At 36.9% G+C, this 18,683-nt stretch overlaps 1 protein-coding gene across 2 annotated transcripts in view; it reads left to right on the top strand.

Moving 5' to 3' along the window:
- The window catches only part of LOC122819655 (nucleus accumbens-associated protein 2), a 35,919-nt gene that overhangs the window by 2,239 nt on the left and 14,997 nt on the right, over window positions 1–18,683 (top strand). Inside the window, exon 1 of one of the 2 annotated variants that reach the window (XM_044096557.1) lies at window positions 18,501–18,587. The exons of the other annotated variant lie outside the window; for it this stretch is intronic. The gene's annotated coding sequence lies outside the window, so the exon portion shown is untranslated. Of the gene's footprint in view, window positions 1–18,500; window positions 18,588–18,683 lie in introns of those variants that run through there. 2 annotated transcript variants of the gene reach the window in all.

Below are 18,683 nucleotides of genomic sequence, written 5' to 3'. Positions count from 1 at the left end.
TATAGGCCTCTCAGTTTATGGCATTCCAAAGAGGAGGCCCAGAGGTAGATGCAAGGGTGAGGGTGTCAAGAAGAGAGAAAAACATTTTTATTATTATTATTTTTTTTAATTTAAAAAGGGTTTTAACAATAAGAATAAAATAAATATTTGGACTCCAAGTAGAGAAGATATTATTTCAATGTTAAAAAAGTGTACACTGGAATTTCCTGGAAAAAGACTCTAGTTAGTGCAGTTCATGACTTGATAAACTTGTTAAGCAGTTGGGGAAAAACCCACTAAAAACTATTTACTTCATCTCCATTTCCTTTATCCTTTTGTCACGTCAATAATTTAGAAGATGTCTATTAATGTCTAAATGTAAATTAAAGGTTTAAGAAGCTTAAAAACCAAATATTTGACAGTGTTTGGAGGGGGTCCCTTACAAAAAAATCCCATGAAAATCACATGTGACTTTCACATGTGATCACATGTGGTTCACACAAATTTTTACATGTGAATGATGTGAATCACATGTGAAAGCACATGAATACGTGTGATTTTGGAACGTTTCGTGTTAACATCACATGTGATTCACACATTTCCACGTGTGATTCACACATTTCCACGTGTGATCACATGTGATCACATGAAAATCACATGTGAAAACATGTGATTTTTTTGGTGGATTATGTGATCACATGAAAATCACGTGATCACATGTGATTTTCATGGGATTTTTTTGTAAGGGGTTCTATAGTCAACATCTCTTTCCTATTTATACTTTAAAGGTTGACAAATTTAAAAATGTGTCAACCTTTTAAGTATGTTCTTCTAATTTGATATGATGGCACTGTGACATCTATGCAAGTTCAGAACAGCCCTGGAGCTCTTTACTTCTTGGTACAACTTTTCATGCACTAGTTTTCATACAACTAGTAGGTGTTGCTTTAAAGGGTGTAATATGTACTTTGGTCATGTCTGAACCAAAGCTTGATATAATGATTAGCTAATGTTCAGATGGAGAAATTACTTAAACACCATTGTAGATATATACCATTATAGGCAATAAAATCTGTGTAAAACGTTTAAAAAAAATAGTGAAAGAGAAAAAAACGTGACCCAATGAACCATTGAATTGTTTTCATGGTGGAGATGACTGATTTTGGTTTTTGCTAACTTGTTTAATTAATCAGAGTTAGTGTACAAGGCTCAGTTCTGTTGGTAAATGTTAATACATTGGTTTGTAATGATTTAAAATTTTGCATAATTTTGAAATGAACTACTTAAAATTCCTGAATGTATGTTGGTTAAGCAGCTAAGTTGCGAAAGGTTGTGTGAAGGTTGAAGCAAGTGTTAACTTTAATCAAGAAATGTTTGGTCTTAGCTTAAGCGTATTTTTAATATGATTTTATGAATCTTGCCGTTTTATGAGTGGTTTTGGTAATAATCTATAAGTCTTTTTCATGCAAGAGGAAGGTTGAGTTTTTGAAATCTTCCATTGGTTCATTTTAAATAACTTCTTTAGCATGAAAAAAAAACCCAGACACCTTTGTGCTTTATGATAATGGTTTGATGAGGTTATAGATAACAAAAATAAATGATAATATCCTTTCTACTGCCTTACTTTTAAATTACCCCTCAACGTCTTTTGTCATTGTGTGTGGAAGTGCATGTGTACACGTGAATCCGTCTTTTTTTTATTTTTTTTATTTTTTTATGAAAGTTAATGCTTGGTGCTTATCCCGCCCTCTGTTTACCCATGTGAACATGTGTGAAGGGTGTGTTTAGATGTCCATAATTTTCTTTGGACTGGAATGACTCACTCTTGATGGGTTGCGATATAGAACACCAGTCATACATCATATCCGCAAACAATAGTGGTGCGCTTTCTAGGTATTGCTGGGCTTGTTCGAGGAAAGGCCTGAAGGATAAAAACCTGCTTGGCCTGTTTTGTTCAGGCATGTTGCCATTCGTGGAAAAGAGAATTCAAACAGTTAAGAGTAACTGTGAAAACATGTCCTTGTTCTCGGTGTAACTTTAGACAATTCCTAAAAAGACCGACATTAACACACCAAGAGAAGTTAAGTTGTGACGGGAACTTCAATTTAAAAGTTAATGTAAATAGGTTAATTACAGGAACAACAGCCTTGACTTTGTTATATGGTTTTAATCTGCGCTCTCAAGCACGGTGCAAACTCAAAGTAATAAACTCCAGACATTCACTCAAAAAACAAGCAAAAGAGTTGGCACAAACTGAACACTAAAATTTGCAGGTTTTTTTGTATACATTTTTATTATCCAGCCCAAGAGTCTTTTCAAGAAAAAGTCATCATGTGTAGATCTTTTAAAACATTTCCTCTTAAAGATGGGTAAAATACTAAAGATTAATAGTGAACAAATGTTTCTAAGGTGGAGATCTTTACTTTAATATGTTTTATAAAATATTACAGGCTGTTTTGTCTCCTAGAAATTAATTATGAAATTAAAAAATGTCATGTGTTCACTTACCTGCTCACAGAGTTTCAGCCACACAAGTTTGATTGAAACAACTTGATGAGGTGTTGAAACTAAAACTCCTTATGTAGGTTTTTTTAATGCTTGGAAATGGTAACCCTGGTGCATTAATATAAATCAGTGTGAACATGTGTAAGACGTTAATAGGCAGAATTGGTTGGTAATTATTATAAAAATGCTTTAAGAAGTTGTGACTTTATCTTTGTAATATGAAGATTTTAAGAATGAACACACCTTGTTACATCACCAGAGGTCCTTGCTGGGGGCTACAAATGCACTTATTAGGTTTTTACTAGCAAATGTCGATCACTGGTTTTTGAGTTAAATTACAGATTTTGCAGGTGCTCTCTTGCAACAATAAATTAGTGCTCCCAGTTACTACTGGGATAGCAGATGTGTCAAGATGAAAGAGACATGGCTGTTGGAACCTGAGGGCAAGCTCATGGAGACCAGCAACCAATCATCAAACATTGTGTGCGCTAAACGGCAGATCTGCTGAATCTAAAACAAAGCAAAAAGAAAAAAACAGCTTTGACTTTCACTAAAAGTTGAATTAGCAAGACTGTAGAATGAACTTTCTGCCTTTCTTCGCACTTATTGCAATATATCATGTCATAGTTTAAAGTGGACAACACTGCGAAAAACCGATATCATCGATATCGTGAATTACAGCCGCTACCGATAAGGCCTGTAAAAATAGCAATATGCGATATTTATTCACCTGTTTGCATGGAGTCTTGGAATAAATAGTTTTTTTTTTGTAGTTAAGATGTCCCTTCACCCGTTATAAATGTTTTAACATCCATCTGTTGTATTATTTTTATTTGCAATATTTTTAGGGATGTTACCAACTCTGTCATATGGAGCTACATCTAGTTCATTCATAGAACCAGTAAAGAACTGTTTCTTTCACCAGGCTGTGTTGAAAGAACTGTTGTTGGGTTATTTGAAGGGTTGACACTCTTTGAGAACAATAGATTCAAGAGGAAATTAAGTTAAAGTTACAGAGATGTTTTAGTTGGATTTAACTTTGCTGCCTTTCCAAAACATTATTTCACACCTACACTGCACTAACACATATTACAGAATAGATTAACAGTAATGTTTGATTGACGCTTCATGAATCTTTACTGGTGTATGTGGGACTGTTTTCCTTATGTGTTCTGGTCAATGCAGACATACTTACTAATCATTTTAATAGTTTGAAATTTGACATAATTCGTATGTAACAAGGGACACCTCACGCCTACTTTATTTTTTATTTACTTGAATTTAATAGTTATTTTTGTGACCACTGTTTAACTCTGACTGCTATTTAAGTTACAACAGTTAAACTCTTCCTAAAAGAAATATGCCAAACGTCTTTCTGTCCTTTTTCCTTTCCCGAGATTTGCATTTTTCATTGTTGTTCACCAGCGTGCCAATGTTCTGATGTGATTTTTCACAGAAACACTTGTAACAAATCATCTAATGTAACAAAAAAAAAAGTGAGACATTTCAACTGTCAGCTGTGGTGGAACATTGTGTTTGCATGATGTTCTTCTTTTTTTTTATATTATTATTTCACTTTTCTAAATATAATCTGCTATTGGCTTGAGGGACACACACACACACAGAGAGGATTTTGCAGCCAGAAATCCAAGTTTGCAAAGTGCTTTAAAACACTTATCTATATCGTTGTCACTTGCTGAGCACAATGATGAAGCTCTTGCTGAAAACTGTGAGAAAATATTATAAACTGAGGTGAAAAGTGTGAGGCACAGTGAATCGGTAAAAGCCTGTAGGAATCTTCAAACTTATTTGGCTGGCTCTGGCCCTCTACGTGCTTTTCAGGAAGCCTTCCAAGAACTTAGACAATGAACAGTAAACATGGCATGTTCCTAGAACAATTCCACATTAGATCTTAGAGATCACGTGGCTCTCTCCTTCTCTGTCCCTTTTTTTTTTTTCTCAGAACGGACTGCCCCCACACCGCACTCCATAGCAGATAACTAGCAGCAAAGTCTCATGTTCCTTGTGTACGCACTGCAGTTACACTTGACGAGGAACTGGCGCAAACTGACAACAGAGCTATAGTGCACACTTTATGGGTGTGTGCGTATGTGTGTGCGTGTGCATGCGGGCCTCTTTCTCTCTTTCACTTTGTCTCAGAGATTTCGGCTAAGTGGCATGTTTAGCTGTTGGCAGAATTCCTAGGAAGATCACATGTCATGAATGTCCTGCCTGTGTTGTGTGGGCGTATAAGTTTAGTGGTGTGAGCGTGCATGTCCATGCAGTTGTGCATGGATGGAAAAAGATTATTAAAAAGAAAAGAATGCGAAATGAAAGGCAGCCTATGCACATGTGATTGCTCCAAATATTTTCAGCATGAATAGAAGCACGTAGCCATGGCAGTGAATTACAAAGTACTAAAAAGTATGACAAGGACGTGTTGCTGAAATAGTCATGAGATTGAATTCTCCAAAAGGACGGAAAATTAGATTTCTTTACTTAATGATACTTCTTAGTCAATAGTGTTTTGCTTCATTTAATGGCTTTTGTGGTATCAGTCCATTAAAATTTAATTTAGCCTAAATAGTCTTATAGACAAGTTGTTTCATTGATCTTGTAATGTAATGCTTTAAGGGCTATGAAGAGTTGTAATTTGTATATTTGGACCTTCTGGCTCTTTTTTTTTCTGAAATTAAAGACTGCTTTTTAAATGGGGTCATTCCTATTTACAGATCTTTAGATTTTAGAGAAGGCTCTCCTGACTTTACTTGAAGTCAAACTATTAATTTAGGAGATAATGGAGGCAAACCTGAGGAAATACACATGCACACTTTCAGAAGGACCTACATAGAACCATACACCAACACAGACTTATGCAAAAGAAGTCAGTACAGAAAGAGCACTCTGTGTGACCTTTATTCTCCAGCCCACCTTAATTTTCCATGCTAGTTTGCTTCGTATCATATCATACATAATTAAGTTGCTGCAAATTCCAAGCCTCACTCAAGGCTGCTACTAGCAAACAAAACCTGCTAATCAGCATATAAGATAATTGCTGAGGAAAGCAGATAGGCAGACCCTTCCTCTGTGATGATGACCTATGTTGCGTGTGTTCTTCATGTCCTGACGTCTGGACAGAATGCCTGACAGGGCCAGTGGAAAAAGACAGAAGTGTGAGGTAAGTAGTCATTGTTAATACTACTCTTCTTACTTTCGTTACCAGAGCTAATATCAATACTGCACACATCCTTACATCCAATAAGCGTGAATGATTTGCTGACTTGTTTGGGATTTCTAACATAGATGATAGTTCTGTGAACATTGTGAGTCTTTCTCACAATTCTGTGTTATTATTGTGGGGCTCTAGCCACACTTATGATGATATTTGTGTAAAGATATATTTTTCTTCCATGTTTGGAAAAAAATCTGTGTCTTGCAATGTTTTGAATGTTTATGCTTCAGTAGGGTGGAATAATCTTGAAAAAAATGTAAAAGTTAAACATCTTGAGGTAGTCTAAAGCAAAGTAGGATAATCCTTATTTATGGATCAATACATATACTGGATCTGATTTTTTTTACTATGCTAAAACACAAAGCAAATCAGAAGAACTTGCGATTTGTTGATGAGTTCATTGACACAAGTGTGAAGTATTCCACAGATCACCAGTTAGCTTAAACAGAAGTTATCCACACAGATTGAACAAAGATTTGTACTTGTCTTTGAAAAGGGAGAACAGCTGTCCAATGAATGTAAGAAACTTGATAAACCGGTGTTGTCAGGTTGTTTTTGTCACATTTTTCACTGCTTCTTTAACTGTTTGTGTCACATTAGTATATGGCTCAGGCCATGTTGTGACATCATTAGTAATTCTCACACTTCTTGCAGCACAGACGGACACCAGACATAGTTCCCCCACTACATATCAATTCTTTGTTGCCTTTTCTCAGCCTTTCCAAGAGTGAAACACAGTACTGCATTTTAACATTAATATAAAGATGTGTGTTGAATTAAACTCTTGGCCAGAAGGTTTGGCAACTAAATGGAAGCCAGCTGATTCAACATAACATTTATACAGATTTCTCAGTTGAGAATTCTGTGAATTATACTTGAGGGTGTTTTCATTTCTAAGAATGAGCTTTAGCGCTGGGATATTTCTGCCCTAGAAATGTACAAATCATGTAGGAACATGTTGTTAGTAACATAAGGATTTAAATTAATCACTTACTGGAAGCCCTTGAGGAATGTGTGGCCCACCTTTAGCTTATTGGTTTGTCTTTGCTTTAGGAAACCTCCATACCCAAACAAGCACACTCTTATTTACCACTTTAGAGATGGCAAAGGATTTCCTTTTTTTTCCCCCCCTTTCTCATTTTTGCGGTTCCAGAGCACCAACATGTGTATCTTTGACTACAGTGAGAGATACAGCAGACGTTAGCCGCAGCCCATTACAGTTGACATGGTTATCCAGGGTGACATGTTATTTGAGTACATGTATGCTGGCTTAGCGTGGCGCTGACGGGAAGATTCTTAGGTCACAGTTTATGTGTGGGTGGGTGAGGTGGGGGGCAGTGCACTTAAAATAAATATGCATGCATCTCTGGGCAATGGAGAAAGCCATCTTTCATAACACATCTTTGTCATCTTTTTTTGTCATTTGAAAGTATCTTTGATTCACTTTCCCTAATTATAAAGCAGAAGCCGGTTTACCCCTCTCTAGTTTCTAATTTTTAGTAAAAACTTTGTTGTTGGTTTTTTTATCCTGTGGACTGAATGCATTCTCTTTGCCCTGATTGAATGATGCACATGGGGCATTCAGTCATTGTGGCCACAGCTCTCTCACTATGTCTTTGTCTCTTTGTGTGGGTGTGTGTTTGTGCATCCCTGTTTGTAGACAGTGGAGCAGTGATGCTGAAAGATGTGTCCTCATTTTTCACTTCACACCGGACTTCTCATGGCAGCCATGTTGTTTTGCCTGATGTCACACGTGTGTCACTGTTTTGCAGGCAGCTCCTAAACAACAACATGTTTGACTCGTTTATTCACTCCAGATCTCTCTCTTCTCTCTGTGTCACTCTCCTGCTGTTCACTCCTTTAGTCACTGCTGGTTTTATATGTCCTAATAACTTTTAAGCTGTCATTCATGAATCTGGAGGCATTTCAGACAAAAAGAAAGTCTGGCCTAGGGTCGTAGAAATAATATCCTGTAAAAAAATGTATTTATTTTCTTTATTATTATTATTTGAAGTTTTTTCGGCTATACTAAGAATCCATATTTACTATTTACAAAGAGTTTAAAAGATTCACATGTGATTTTTTTTTCTTTCTCACTTTAATAAATCCAAGGTAATCTTTTAAAGTAAAAGTAAAATTAATATTTTAAACCCCTCATTATCATGTTTTTTTGTTTTCATTAAATAAATTATTTCAAACCTGTTTTCAAAATGTAGTTTAAATATGCCAGTCTCAGTTTTAATATAATGGTTATGTTTTAATTATCACGTACGATTTAACATATCAGGACATGACAAAAAAACAACAACTTGTAGTTCTCATGAGGTAGTGTGATAGACCAAATCTAACATAAAATGATCAATATAACCTTGTTAGAGTTATATGCAGAAAGTGAAAAAAGCCATGAGTTGCTTTCAAAGTATTGCTGTCAACCTGAAGTTGAAAAGAAAAACATCAGCAATGGTCTGATCAGTAATCCTTGACACCAGTCTGACTGCAACTACTTATTTAAATAGACAATTAATCTGTCTGTACCTGACTGAATAGTTGGTTAGCCAACAATTATTTAAATCCCCGTCTCTGCTTTATGTAGCCACACCTTCTATTCTCAGTACATGTGTACTGGTGCTGCATTACAGTACTATTACACACTACTAATAAGCACATCTGCAAGCTGTACTCTGTGGCATGCACATTATCATAAGATAGTCAATAAAATTGAAATGAAGTAAAATACGTAAATTGGATTATTATAAATTGATTAGGAATGCTTTTAAACATTTTTTTTTTATTTTGACATGTTTTTATCTGTTTATGAAAACACAAAAAGGGTATTTTAATGATGGGTTTGTCCTGTAGAAAAGCTCAGACATGAAAGCTGCAAATGGCTGGAAAGACTAAAGCTAGACTCGATTATTCTACAATAAAAGACATCTTTGCTTTCAGTCACTTTGGTACGGTGGTACTGGTTGAGATGTGAGATTTATCAAACAGTAAGGTCTTGTTATGCCTAGACTACCAAACTGGTGCATTTGCAAGTTTTGAGGTCTAGGCCAAGACCAGTCAAAGAATGTCCTATTCCAAAATTTACAACTCACTTAGACCTGCTGAATAATTAAAAAAGCCCCATCTGCCATTAACATCTGTTGATTCACCCCTTTAAATGGTCTTTCTTTGTAGCTTTTTTATGTAATGCTGCATCTTGCACCATGAGCTGATGCAAAGACAATGAAAAACATACAGACATCCTGTGACATCTAACCCAATTGTGGTCCCTAGGAGACATTCAGTGACAGTCAGCAGGCCATCTCTGGGCCACTTTGTCTCCAGATTCTTTCTTTCTTTCTTTCTTTCTTTCTTTCTTGTTTTTTGTAAAGGATATGTGCCATTTGATTACCCGCCTAGCAAAGTGCAACACAAATGACAGGAAAATCTTTTTTTCCTTTTTTTTTAAAAGTCAGATTTGATCCAATATGATAAATAAAGAATTCACCTAAACAGTTGAACAGATGGGGGGAAACAACCACTCCCACTTGTCTTTGTGTTTCTTACGATAAGTAGGGCTAGGTAGGGGCTTTTTGCTGGTTGTGATTTGAGCTGATAGATGTCATATTGCAACTAGGTTCTGAGGGCTGTTAACTTGAAGAATGTGATTGACATTTTCCAAGTCAACAGCCCTTACTAAATACGTTTTTGTCACTTCTGGTAATGATGTATAAAAAGTCTTAAAGTGTATAGAGCTTTATCTCACAGTTGAAAAAACAACAAAAAAAAAACAACTGCCTTGACTTTGTTTTGTAGGAAAAACGTCCTATGTTAACGAATACTTGTCACTGCTGTGACATTTACTAATTTAATTGAAATATTTACTTAGGTCTATTGGAAACCTTCCACAGAATGAATGTAATTGAAAAATTTTTACTTTTTAGAAGTTTCTTGGATCTTTTAAGCAGTAATCCACAACTTCCTGTTTTTTGGGATATTACTATGAGATTGTCAAACATGTTTGTTTTTTTTACTTTTCAAAATGGGAAAGAGGCGGTCAGAAAGTGGCTACAAAATATTATTAATCATCAAAATATGCCCATATATTTAGTAACGGTAATAATTAAAAAGTTAAGAATAGCTGGAACCATGACAGACAAGTTTGATGAGGACCTAAGTTTATTTTGCCATTATCCACACAAAGGAAAACAGTAAAAAATCTCCAAAGCTCCAAAAATTAAAAGAAAGACTTAATCTAGGATTATGCTTATGCATTAAAACATTTAATTTATTTTAAGGCTTTTAAAGGGTGCTGAATATCTTATCCTTTAATTGCTGTGAATCTTTGTTTTTTTCTGTATGTCATGGTGTCAAAAAGGAAAAACAAGCAAATGTTTCACACCAGAGATTTCTGTTTAGATGTCGTTCCTTAATAAGAGCACTTATACAAAGAATTACTGTTCAATATTAGTTAGTCTTTAGTTGCTTAAGGAAACAATAAAGCTCTCATTCATAACAATAATCAGTTGGATACATATATCCAACTGACTATGTATATATATATATATATATATATATATATATATATATATATATATATATATATATATATATATATATATATATATATATATATACCTTTGGACCCTGTTTTAACAAATTAAATGTGTAAACAAATTCAGTGTTTTTCAGCGTTCTCTGTTATCAACTGTCTTGTGCTAAAGCATGCTAAGAACAACAGCACACCTGCTTTCATAACTGTACTCGCTGAAATAAATTATCAAGCTTCTAAAAGCAAACATCCAAAAACTGTACAGCCAATTATCTCTTTCGTAAGCCAACAGACTCCCTGCAGTGGCGTAATGGCTGTTTGGAAATGAGCACTTTGGAGACGCACACCAAAGCTCCCCCCAAAGAGTAAAACCGATGCCCTTGTCAAAGAGGAGTCACAAGGCAGAGCTGCAATATCCTAACTGTGGGGCCAAGGGCGAAGCATGTGTCATGTTCAGTTCACTTTGTTTTAGACTTATCGGTTGTCATGCACGTAGCTTTCCAGGCAAACAAAACTGAATAAATTCTCAGCTTTTTTATTTTCATAAAATAGAATGTGCAACTTAGTTAATTCAAATTCAGATTAGTGCTATTATTTCAAACCACTAAATATTGTCTTTATGAGTTGTTGAAGTTTCAGCTTTATTGGTCTTTTTTCAGGCATATTTAAGGTTTAATTATTAGTGTAGCATGCTCTCTATGAAATGGACAGATAGCATGATTTGAACTTTGCTAATTCTGTTTCCCAATAACAGATAAAGTATGCATTACTTATAAGAAGATTCAAAACTTTAAACAACCTACAAGAATCTAATTAAAACATTTTAGCCATTAAAATACAGGGTTTGCAAAGCATCAATTTGTTGAATAATTTAAAAAAAAGATATATTGGGGGGGCAACAAAGGTTCTTGAGCCCAAGTCTATACTCTTACATGTCAGTCACACTTACAAGTGCTATATTTATTCATTTGATAACTATCTCCAGACAGTTGATGGAGAAAAACAAGTTATAAAATCGGCAAAGAGAAGAACGAAAACTTCCTAAGCTACTTAAAAATTATACTTTGTCGGCAACAGCAGTGCATCATTCCATGTGCTGGCAAAAGCGAAGCATAGTTTCATCATTTTCTGTGCGCCAGCATGAAATGAAGTCCCTGAGGCTCATTGAAAATATTCATACAGTATATATTTGACTCCTAACAGTCACATGACAGCCGTGAGACTGCCAGCATGTACATATGTATACTTTTTAATTGAAATCTGCCTTAAAAGAAGACATGTCACATGGCAGTTATGACTTGGTTTATACTGAAACTTCACATTCACTCAGTCATTTATTCAACGACTGGAGGGCTTTCTCTTCCGTACTTTTCTACTTGTGCTGCTGACGTATGGCTTCCCTTAAAAGCCGTAACTTTAGGGAGTTTTTGGTCTTGTGTCAGTGATGGTTCAAAATATCTTTGTAGGATGTGTTGCTACAAACTGGAATGGCCCACAGGCCCCCTTGGTGCTGCAATTTGTGCTCGATATTACAAAAATCTGCACAACCTACCTGTTCTACTTATCCCATCCTCTTTTTGCTTTTTTCTTATTTGTCATATGCAAAATGACAAAAACCTAAAAATTGGTCCCGTGTAGATCCTCATTGGTTTAGCCTCATGGTGCAACTTAATAAGCTTTGCCTGTTTCTTCAGAAGTTGGTGACAAATAAAACTTACCCTGTTTTCATTCTTGTTTCTTCCCATCAGATGAGTTTCTCAACTCTTTTTACATTTATCCAATTGTGTGATTCTGCCTCGTTTCCCTGTTCTTTTCTAGCTCTGTTTTCACTGTGACTGTGCCATGTCAGCTTCTCTTTTCTTGTTTTCTGTTAACATCCTCCACTCCCACTACCTCTTTCCTCCCATCTCCTTGAATTCTTACTTTGCCCGCTCTCAGTCACCTTGTCTCTGCTCTCATTTAAGACTACTCCTCTTATGTGCATTTCAATCCATCTCGCTCTACAGTGTCACTTTGTCTAACTTTCCCTTGTGTACCCGTAGTCTGTCATGTACGCTCAACTGCATTTGTAGTGACATCCAAATGTCTGCCAACGTTCAACTGAGCGTGCACTCCAGTTCGGTCTGGGGTAGTAACCACTAAATTAACTTTATCCTAACAAATGCCATGTACAATGCATCAACAATGTTTTTGCCTCAAAGAGAACTGCTCAAATTCTAAATGGTTTCTATTTTTTTTTAATCATTATTATTTATCTGTTTTAAACTGTGGCAAAATACTCCTTAATACCAGAAATTATCAGCCACAACTTAATTTCTTGCAAAACTCCTAGCTTTTGATCTTTTTGGGCTTTTAAAGAAAATGCTCCATAAAAACATCTTGAGTGGAACGTTGTTCTGCTTTCATGTGGTTTGTAGATTTTAATGGTTTTGGCAAGCACTTTTTTTTATCAAATAAAAACAGCTGCCTTCCTTGAGCAACACATGATACTATGAGGGAATGATTGACTCAAAAAATTAGCAACAGCTTGAATCTGTCCTCATCTCACCGTCTGTCTTACTTATAAATACAACCTGATAAAAGGTGTATTTTGACCAGGTTGTTCTGGTCTGCATTCTGGTTCTTGGGAACAGTATTTTTTATTATTATTATTATTTTTATTGATTTTTTCATTTTGTTCATTTATGTTTCAGTTGACATTCTGGCTAGCCCATGTTTATATGTTCTTCTGTAACCTTCTCATTTATCTGTATCATTTGTCTAGTTGCGCTCAGCCTTTTAGGCTGGCTCGTCTCCAGCGACCTTTTAACTGTTGATTAAACTCATCTGGTCCTGGTTTCGACCAATCACTTCTTCTGGACTTTTCAAGCCTGCATCTTTCCTCCATTCCTTGCTGGATCCTCTGCTGTTCCTTCATAGATTCTGGTTCTCTCTTAATACTTCTTGTTTCAGGTATTTGTGTAAGTTCTGGGCCTTATTATTTCATTAAAAACCACATCCTTCAACCCCTGTAGTCTTATGTTCAATTGGATCCACCACCAATTGCCTATGACATGCTTAGCTATTATTATGAGCCTCTCTGTCTTTGAGACATTTATCTTGAGGGAAGAAGGAAGTCATAATTGATCTGACTGGCCAACAACACTTGACTACAAAAGCATTGAAGTAGTCCACACCATTTTTAATTATGCGGAAGACGTTTTGGTATGTAGTCGAAAAAGGAAACAGTGGTGGGGAGAAAAATGAATTACTAATTATCTAAGTGATGTGAATACTATGACTTGCAAATTGTTAACGCTTAGGTTTTTATGATCAGTCATCAAGCTGCTACTGGGAAGGGAAGGGCCTGAGCATCTGTTTGTTCACAGTCCTGCTGTGTGCCAGTATGAGAGGATGGAAACAGCTCAGATTACATTAAAAAAAGTTGTTCTTAATATTGATTCATTTAAAAGTTCAATTATTTTGAGCACACAAGTTTTTGTTTATCAGGGTTGAGTTTAAACAGTTCAAGTAAAAATGGTTTGTTAAAAAACAATCTAATATGGAAACCTGAACTGGATGCTTATACACTATTACTTAAATACAGTTTGAGACTGACAAAAACTTATTTTATTTGTAAAAACACAGAAAGTGAGCATTTAAAATTATTGCACAAATAGGAAAAATAAATCAAAATGTCCCTTGATGTTGGTGGATTATGATCAGTAAAACTATTTGTTTATTTGTGTGGGTGTGCTTGGTTTTTTCAAAATATGTCAAAACTCTTATCTCCTGAGCAAATGCATCATTAAACCTCTCATTTATGCACTTTGAATTATAAGAATTAAACTTAGAATCAGTCTAAACTCCTGTGCTTTCAAAAGTCGCCAAGGTGTCTTTAAAAGAAATGGGAACAGGCCTTTATGTTCTTTTGACAGGAGGTTCGCAGCTCGGATCTCCCATGGATGCAGTTGTTGAACAGTCTTTCTTCCTGTTGAATCATGCATGCTGTTGTTGCAGATGTTGCTATAGGTTCCTTTGTGATCTCCTGGTTGAATTGTCAAGTTGTTGCGAGGCTGGCCACTCCTAGAAAGATTCACCACTGTGGGTAATGGCTCTTACTGTGGTCTGCTGGAGTCCCAAAGCTTTGGAAAGGACAATGTAACCTTTTCTAGGGATTTTGTTTCTTATCTATTCTTGAATTTCTTAAGATCAGGTTATGAAGTGTTGCTTTTTGAGATTTTTTATCCTACTTCATGCTCTCAGGCAGGTTGTATTTTAGTGATTTCATAGTTCTTGGGGCTAGGCAGTAATCAGTTTTTGGTGTGGCTGGTAAACATGAACCAAAAAGATTTTCTTTAATCATTCTAGATACATGATTTACCAAGGGAGTCAACTATACTTTCAGGCAAGGGTTTGATTTTTTATTTTTATTTTACTTTTAATAATTGAAATCACCATTGGTCACTACTTTTTGTATTTGCTTAGATTACTTTTTCTTGGCATTTTGCAAATATGAGTACCGGTAAGCATGTTTGTTCTTTCTTTGTTGTTTTTTTTTTTGTTTGTTTGTTTGTTTTTTTCAACTTGATTTTTGGAAAACCAGTCAAATCTATCTACTTTTGGGATGCAGGAAAAAGAGAAACGCCTTGTTCCCATAACACAAAGTGTCTAAACTCTAACTCTACAGTCTAGCTATGTGACCCAGACAAAACAAAGATATATTAGGGGTTAAATTCATTCAGCTATAAATTCAATGACAAGAAAAATATGTTAATTAATATGATAATTGTACATAAAATCCTTGCTGACTTAGGCTTTTAAAAGTGAACGCATTATCATAGTGTGATTGTTGTGTTGTCTCAGACAACATTCTTTTATTGGTCTAAACTGAAAGTGCCTTTTTTTTCTTCTCCTCAGACACAAGATAAGCCCACATCGTCAGCACATACAATTGGTGCATATTGAGTGAATGCAAGTGGAGAGATAGCAGACAATGTTCAGCCCACAACAAATAATTTCATAGTTGTCTCTTTATTACGTAACTGCATGAGTCATAGCAGTTTATTTAGTTTTTCCCCCCCCTTTTTTTTCCTTTTTTTTCCGGCTATGTGGAGACAACATTACCCAGCAGGATCTATAGACAGACAGTTACACTATAAGCAATGGCAAGAACCCTCTGTCTCTCTCTCTCTCCCTGTCGACATCCCATAATGATGCTCAGACAGACTCAGGCAGACGCCTGCTCGGTCCCGATTGGTAGAACTGTTGCCAGGGAGCGTTGCCTTCTCAACGTGGATAGAATCTGTTGTCTGGTACACTTTAGACATGAGAACAACTGCAGGATCTGAATATTTATAACGAGGGGACTGTTCATATTGAGATTGTACAGAAGCAACATAAGCAAAAGCGGAGGGCTCTGCTATTGTTCAAGCTCACACAAAACTTTTCACACTGTTCGCTCTTTGCATCGGTTCTTTCACTCGAAAGGAGACATTAATTGATGCTATTTCTTTTCTGTGACTTTAGGAGATAATTGTTGGAGTTGTGGGTAGGTTTTCCCAATTTCCATTGTGTGAGACCCACTTTACTTTAAGACTGAACTCACTCGAATTATTGAAAAATAGCCCAAAAAGACTCAAACTTGTTAGTTTGTGCTTAACCCTTAGCCTATTGTTATTTATGCAGCTACAGTAGAACTGGTAATTAAAATCTGCGAGTGTATGGGTGATTTTGCATGTGTTTGTTTGCCATCTGGAGGATTCTCTCGTGTCTTCGTATTATTCAGATAAGGCTGGACCGCCTGCTAAGCTTAATAACACTGTGCGAAGGTATGAGTCCCTAATTAAAAATGGATGCAACACATTTCGAAGAAAGCAGACAAAACGCAATCAGGGTAGCATTTCAGTCGAGTATATAAAACAAAATAAAAAAACAAAATATCTGCACAGGTACAGCACCAGAAGTCAGAGTCAGGCATATAAGGATGATGATTATTCAAACACATCTTAAAGTTTTAAGATGGGAAAGCAAACTCTCTTCGGGTAATGGGAACAAAAGTTTTGCAGTGGGACACACACACACACGAACACGCGTTCGTTGGAATTTGCATGTCAATTCTTGTGTGTGTAAATCCACATGTGCACCTTAAATTTTTCTTTTGCACATTTTCCTCTATAATGCATGTGTTCCTGTTTCTTATTCATTCAGGCATTCATTTGCATAAATATGCAGCTATGTGTCTGTGTATATGTGTTATGTGGCACTCCACTGTCCTGTCTGCCTGACTCAACATATTCTCTGCTCACTCTCCTTTGCTCTTTCTCTCTCCCCCTCCCTCTTACTCTTTTCCCTTTCTGCTCCAACCCCCCCATCCTTCCCCTCCTCCAATCCCTCCCTCCATCCTCTCCTTCCCGCTCTGCCTGGCTGGCACGTACATGCATGTCTGTAGACTCTGTACTGTGCTTGCTGCCGTGGCACGCGCCAACCTCACTGCAATGCAGCCCTGTGTGCATTAATTGGCAGAGAGACAGTGGGTACGTGGTATGCAGGATGGGAAGAGTAGGAAAAAAGGGAGGGGGTGTTGGGGGGAGGGGAGGTTGAGCAAGAGGCAATGTAAGGACACAATAGTAACAATAACCAATAGACAGACGAGTGGACAAGCAGTCTGGCAGCATCCCAATGGGACAGACACACAGACAAACAGAATGTGTATTGCTGAGTGTGCATGGGGAGATTACCTGACTGCATGTGGGCGGGTGTGGGCGTGTGTGTGTGTGTGTGTGTGTGTGAGAGAGAGACAGAAAGCGCAGGGGACTGAGTTTATGTCTGTTTGCATTAGCATGTTTGCGGATTTGTTTCTCCGGCGTTTTCACAGAGCTTTTTTTGTGTGAGCTCACTCATGTGTGCCTATATGTGGCGTGCAGATACCACACACTCTGTGGCTAAGCTCTCCCAACCAAACTCACTGACTCACTGTATTCAACCCTCAGTGATATCTTCACTTTCATGTTTCCGCTGCGACTGAGGAGTAAAAGTTTGCTCAGTTTAAAGTGCAACTTTCTCCACCTGAGGTTACGTTCGCAGAGAGTGAAATGAGTGTGTCTTGACACTTTCAGTGAATGTGCTCCGATGTAAAAAGCGCTCTGCGTCTGTGTTTTATTTATTTATTTTAAGGTTCCATATTCAAAGAAAAAAAGATGGAATGAGACTCTGAAGGTCGTGATTGCTCTCGTCTCCTAAAATTTCTTTAGAGGGAGCTGTTTCCATCATGCTTTTCAGTTTTAAGCTAGAATGCAAGAATAGCAAATTGTGTGTGTATACTGCCTTGGAAACAGGCAGTATACACACGTATACACTGCCTGTTTCCAAGGCAGTGTATACGTCTTGTATTTTATTGGGTTTCTGTTTAATAGATCTCATCAGACCACTACATTATTGGGAAATGAAAGGCTATTATTCATGATTTTGCATATCTTTTTAAACTATTGAAAAGGGGAGGATGCAAGTCTACCGATGCATCAATGCCTATCTGAGATGAAAGGCCAGGCATAGAGAGCCAAGACACCCAAGATAACTCTGGAGGAGCTGATGACAAGAAAACTAACAGTCTTCCACTCAAGAAATCTGGTCACGATGTAAGTTTGGCAAAGATAAAGTAATTGTTGAGAGACATTCATTAATGAGTCCTAAATTAAACATTTGCCAAGCCACGTTGGGAGCTTAGCAAATGTCCAACAACATAATCTAGTCAAAAGGGGGGCAGAGTTAAACTTTTCTGGCCTACATGCAAAATGCTACCCTACACTTCACACTGAAAGGTTGCACAATTCATGTGCACCCTGATACCTACTGGGAAATAAGGTGATAGCAGCACCATGTTGTGGGAAGGTTTTTCTTCAGCATGGACATGAAAGCTGGTCAGAGTTGAAGAGAAGTTGGATAGATTAAATATTTGAAGTAGTGGAAGTAAACTTGTTACAAAAAAAGAAGAGTGGGAAGTAAGATCAAACTTGGAGTGGGGTGACCCCAAACCTTCAGCTAGACTTCCAATTGAATGTTTTGATGAAAGATTGACTCCGTCAAACTCCAGACTTAAATATCAAGTCTGGGGTAATGGTTCTGCTATGGTAGGACTGATCAGGAGATTTATTGATGGATGGATTTGTGGCTCTTCTGCTGTCATTTGTGTATTTCTCCAGCCTGTAATGATGAATGGAGAAAGAGCTGAGCAACAAAGTGAAGCTCAGGATTTAGGAGTCAGTCACCTGTGGTCATAAGCCATGGCTCATTTCCGGGAGAACGAGATCGCTGAGTGAGTTTCCTCTGTAGGCTGGTGCTAAGAGAAGAGACAAGGTGAGGGACGCCATTTGGAGGAAACTTTGTGTACAGTCACTGTTCCTCCACTTTGAAGGAATCAGTTAATGTATCTGATCTGGGGAACACCTGTTA

The sequence above is a fragment of the Gambusia affinis genome, linkage group LG17, assembly GCF_019740435.1.
Source record: "Gambusia affinis linkage group LG17, SWU_Gaff_1.0, whole genome shotgun sequence".
In the NCBI taxonomy this organism is placed as follows: Eukaryota; Metazoa; Chordata; class Actinopteri; order Cyprinodontiformes; family Poeciliidae; genus Gambusia; species Gambusia affinis.
Note: the sequence above shows the minus strand (reverse complement) of the source record. Positions and strands in the feature narration are given on the sequence as shown.